Here is a 6000-nt window from a genome sequence, read left to right on the forward strand (position 1 = left end):
CAGTTAAATGTGATCCCGTCAGCTCCTTTAACCTGTGTCCTGTAATTACATCCTTTTTGGTTTCTTCTTACATTGTTGGCTGCTGCTTTATAAGTGATCATGTTTCTAGATGGTTCTGGTTGTGGAATGACTTAACTGTCAACACATCCTGACCCCAACAAGATGGTCGCCCGCATGGCCCTGCAGTCGCCTCTGAATGCCGTACAGCAGGAACAGGACAGCACCTCACACTGTCACTGTCACACCAGTCCTGATTCACCATACAACACAGACCTCCCTCTCCTCTCGCCAGAGTCCTCTGCTCTGTCGAATAAGCATGTAAAAAAAGAGCCTCCTTTCGGAATGGCGCTGTCTGAGAGTTAGCCAGTTTTCAGTGAATCAGAGGACATTACAGTTCTTGATATCCCTTCGGAAACTGATGCAGTTACAAATTTTTTCCAGTTTATTATCCACCGCCTGTATAATGGCTCGTAGGATGCTAGTTCAGCTGGTGCCCATCTTGTCCGTGACATTTACAATTGATAACCTCGAGCTGGCTAGCTAGCAGAAGTCAACAGGAGGAGAGTTTCCAGACTGGTGACTTGTTTCCTCATCCCGATGAGTGACTCGCAGCCACATGTTTTTCATGAATGTTTCTGTAATCATGTTTATCCACTAAGCGGATGATTGGCTCACCTAGCTTCACCAGTGCCACGTTGGCCAGCGTGTTTCTGGGTGGGTCCAGGCAGGCCTTCATGGCTACCGTAGCGGCCCGGGTGGCCTCAGTGGCCACCCTCCATACTTCACCCTGCCTGGCAATCCCGTACTTCTAGCTGTTTCCGCCTCTCACAACATGGACGTGGGGTTGGACTTTGACAGAGCCAAACACCACCACCCTCCAAAGCCAAGCACAAAATGCACCACCAGCACTTGCATAATAGACATAAGAGCATGAATTTAGCACAAAGAGAGGCAACTAGAAACGTCTGCCCCTATGTCATTTACATTCGGTATCAATCAACCTCACCTAATATTTCATTTTATGCATTTGTACAGGAAAGGAATTAAAAGTGACATTGTGTGTTACAGTTAAAACTGGTCTGACTCAGTTAATAACTGGTTTTCAGCAGATTCCTGTTATGCAACAAAAAATCAGAGAGGGTTTATATGCGTGTTTGAAATGTATAATACAGGTTGTTGCTCTATGTCGTTCCAGATCTTAGTGTAAGTGTTACAAAATAATCTCTGACCATATTGTTTTTGTAAGGTGGTACAGGAAAAGATGCATGACAGCACCCTGGAACAAACTGAAAACTGGTGTTGGTGGCAGAACAGAAATAAATAATAAGCTGACTTATATCCAATATCCATTTCATTAACTAAAATGAATGAAATGGATATTTAAGTTAAAGATACAAGTAGTTGATTCTACTAAACTAGATTCCTGTCTGATGTTTTACAGTGTTTGAGTGTGTGTGTGTGTGTGTGTGTGTGTGTGTGTGTGTGTGTGTGTGACTTTTAGGGCTTTCTTCCTGTCAGAGCAGGGTGGCCAGGTGGCCAGATGTGATGCATTAACTGAAGTCACCTGCTGTCAGGGGCGCAGCGAGGTTAAACTTACCAGACCAGGAAACTGAAACGTAGCTTGAGCTATTATCCAACTGCTGCCTTCTTATTGAGCAGTGTTGTGTTCACTTGTGACAAAAAGTTAGGGCTTAATAGAAAATAATAATAACAATTTGTTGTTCGGTCCACTTCCTTTGGCCAGTTCCTTTATTCTGACTCATCCAAAGGCCGTTTCCCATTGCAGACTTTTATTGTTGTGATTTAGGATGAGCTCCCTTTAACATATTTTAAAATGTCATGTGCTGTTTATGTCATAGGTCATAAAGAAACATCATAAAATGTCTGTGCCAGGCAGACAGACTGTAAACGTAAGTATGTTTCCTGCAGACTTGCTTTGGTGTGCAGTATTCCTGAAATTAATGTTTTCAGCAGTCATCCCCGCCGTAAATAATGCTGTTGTGCTGAATGCACTAATTCAGATGCCATCGTGGCTCCCCCTGATTAAAATGATTATCTGAAAGGAAGAAAGTAGCTCCTTTATGCCACACAAACAAAACCAGTGTGATCACAGCAATAAACTATGCAAAGGGGTTCAAAATTAATGAGGCTTTCCAAGACCTGTTTGAAGAAATTTTAAGATTAGTAGGCTGATACGAGCAGAAGAAAGTGATGCAGCCTTGACTTACATAACTCTGGTTTTATGATCAAGGTAGGAAAAATGTTAGTCATTTTTTTTATCACAAATATTAGCATTTTCTTTTAAGAATGGATCACATGAGGTCGGCTTGTTTTCTCTCTTAACATGTTGGACAGATGACAGACGAGGCGCAAACAGACAAACAGACCTAATTCAGATGGAGGATGCACCAGCCGACGAGCACACCTGCCTGCACAAGCACACATGAGCAGTCCCTACACCAGCAGCACCCCTGCCACCACCAACATATATTATCCACAAAGAGCAGAGGAAAACAAGGCCGTGTGCCTGTGAAGTCATGCCAGGAATTCACAGCACGTATTTTGTGGAAAAAAAAAAAAAAGAAAGAAGAAAAAAAAATACATGCCCTGATTTTTCTCAAAACAATGCAATGTGCCGTGTTTCCTGAGTATATTTGTGGTCCAAGTGTGAGAGGTCAAACTTGCAACGATCTGCTCTCTTGTAAGTGTTTTGATGGATTGTGTGTTGTGGTAAAGTTCACAATTATTCATGGTAAATTCTTTTTCTTTGTTTTTTTTTTTGTCAGTTGCGAAACTGGTAATGACTTTGCACTACTTAAAGGGTGTTTTTGCAAATATACATGTGAAGCTGGTGACAGGCTCAGTGTGTGTCTAATGACCCATAGTTATCAGAGACAGTTTTGAGTGTTCCTTGGCTTCTGTGGGATTGGGCTACCTGTTGTCGATGGCGAGGGGAGGCCTGAATCTTCTCCATGGACGCCCAGAAATTAGAGGTGAGAATTGGACTCAGCTCTGTTTTTGTCACTGTCTCTGTTTCCCTCCGTCTTTGTCAATAAGTCTCGTAGTGTGGAGCATCTGGCGACTGAACACAGTGTGTTGGAGCGGGGTCGCAACCCCTCGTCTCTCTCCAGTGAGCTGCCTCCACGTGACAGTCTTTCTCTCTCTGTCTCTCTGTGTCTCCAGTGCTGGCTGTGCTAATTGTTCTCTGGGCCGGGGAGCATTCGTCTGTCACTCGAGGCCTGTACACTCGCATCTGTGGGTCATGGGCTCCGGCAAAGACTGGAGGAGAGTATGACAGCTACTGTTTATGTGTGTGTGTGTGTGTGTGTGTGTGTGTGTGTGTGTGTGTGTTGTGTTTCCAAAGCCTAATGAGTGTGAGAGGAGACGGTGATGGGGAGCCTCGGTTCAGGCAAACATGGTGGTGTGCTGCAAGAAAGAAAGAAAATAAAATGCAAATTAGTGGAGGATATAAGCAGTGGGCAGTTGTCGGAGGCAGCATCATTATGTCTGCCAAGGTGCGCTTTCACCTGAATGGCAGAACAGTGACCTCTGCCAACCACTGTGATGCATTGTACTGTGGTTTAGTAAAGGATGGGTTTGACATTTTGGGAAATATGCTTATTAGCTTTCATGCTAAGAGGTAGATGCAAAGATTGATAACGTAAATATAAAGCTGGAGCCAGTAGACAGTTAGCTTAGCTTAGCATAAAGACTGGAAGTAGGGGGAAACTGCTAGCCTGGCTCTGTCTGAATGGCAGGAATGGAAGTTACAGATTACATTTTACTCTTTTTACTGTATCAGTAAAAAGAGTAAAATGTAATCTGTACGCAGAGCACAGAGAAACAGACAGAGCTACAGGCTACAGTGAGGCTAAAAACAGAGTTCATATGACGTTTTTCCAAACAACTTTTTATGTCACGGCTGCAGCACACTTGGATCACTATGGATGAGCAGTATGGAGATATTTTGTGGATTCAATTTTGTGTTCTTGGACGTTAGTCTGGGGCGCCATCTGCCATTAGGTGTGCTATCCGCTCCGCCCGCCGATCTCCGCAAGGGATGTGAGCACTCTAAAACTTCCCCAGGGCCTCCCTCGGCATATGGGTGAGTAGATGATGGCTGAATTTTTATTTTTGGGTGCACTATCCCTTTAATGAGAGTGCTGTTGGAGTGATGTTTATGGCAAGCCGTTTTAACATTTAATCGCTAGACTGGATATTCATTACTGATATCTGCAACATAATTTTGCCTAGTCAAAACTGTTATTCAAGATATCTGTAATTAGATTTTGACTAGTCAAAATTCTAATTACAGATATCTGTAATTCAGTTTTGACTAGTAAGATTCAAATTATTTTTGCCATTCATGTGTATGGAGTTTGTCATTATAGATATCTCCAATGTAGTTGCGGATATCTACAATTGTTATTTCGGATATCTTCAACTGAATTGTGGATATCTATAATTCCAGTTTGAGATATCTACAATTCAATTTTGACTAGTCATAATTCAAGTTCAAGATATCTTTAATTATCATCAATTGAAGATATCTACATGGTCCTTTCTAGATATCTTGAATTGAGTTTCAGATAGTCAGAATGACGTTGTAGATATCTTGAATTCGAATTATGACTAGTCAAAATGACGTTTTAGATATCTACAAGTGAATTATGACTAGTAAAAATGACATTGTAGATATCTCAAACTGGAATTAGAGATAGTCATAATGTAATTATAGATATCTATAATGACAAACCCCATACACATGAATGGCAAAAATAGTTTGAATCTTACTAGTCAAAACTGAATTACAGATATCTGCAATTCAGTTTTGACTAGTCAGAATGACATTATAGATAGCTGTCATTCAGTTTTGACTAGTCAGAATGACATTATAGATAGCTGTCATTCAGTTTTGACTAGTCAAAATGACGTTACAGATATCTATAATTCAGTTTTGACTAGTCAGAATGACGTCATAGATAGCTGTCATTCAGTTTTGACTAGTCAAAATGACGTTACAGATATCTTAAATTAAAATTCATACTAGTCACAATGACATTACTACTAGTCAAAATGACGTTATAGATATCTATAATGGTAATTCCGGATAGTCGGACTGAGTGATTAAATGTTAAAACGGCTTGCCATAAATGTTGGCCTCTAATTATTTTCCTATTAGGGGGTCACGTCCCCCCCTGGCCCCACCTTGGGGGCGCCACTGCTTTGACGAATCTTCAGTGTAATATACCGCGGTACCACCCAGCTGGCACGCGAGTGACCCAAATCAAACACACCCACAGGTGCGTCCTGCTCAAGCTAACATGCTAACATGCTAAAAGCCGCTCACGGTGGATCCTCCCGCGGACTTTTCTGTGTTCACTGAGGAACTTTTACCTTCAGTCAGGTGTGTGAGGCCTCTCTACTGGTTTTGGACAGTGACCTCTGTCAGAGTTGGGACTTCTGGGCCTCGTTCAGCTTCGGTTGGAAAACACTGAGGAGCTCAGTGGGACAGAGAAGGTGTGTCAACTGTATATCTTATCTTTGAGCTTGAAGGAACAGATGGAGGAGGACTTTGAGGTGCACGAGACTCCCAGAAATGCGTTTAAACAGGTGAGTGCAGAACAAATTAACTGTCATGGCTGTAACTCACTGTTCAGAGGAGGTCAGAGAGGTCAGCGCTACAGGGCACAGTGACACCGAGTGTGTGTGATTTAACCCTTACACCTGCACAACGGATTTCTTTGTCGTTACTGTACGTGTTTGTGTCCACAGCCGCTGTTAATGCATTTATAAGAAGTAGCAGATTATTGTATTTCCACTGTATAGTTTCCCTACTCGTTAAAACTGAGTGTCCATTGTTTGTTTAGCCTCTGTGTTGTGATGTACACTGACCGGCCACTTTATTAGGTACACCTTGCTAGTACCAGGTTGGACCCCTTTTACCTTCAGAGCTTCCTTAATTCTTGGTGCTCTATTGGACTGAGAGCTGGTGACTGT

The sequence above is a fragment of the Epinephelus fuscoguttatus genome, linkage group LG9 (assembly GCF_011397635.1).
Source record: "Epinephelus fuscoguttatus linkage group LG9, E.fuscoguttatus.final_Chr_v1".
Taxonomy (NCBI): domain Eukaryota; kingdom Metazoa; phylum Chordata; class Actinopteri; order Perciformes; family Serranidae; genus Epinephelus; species Epinephelus fuscoguttatus.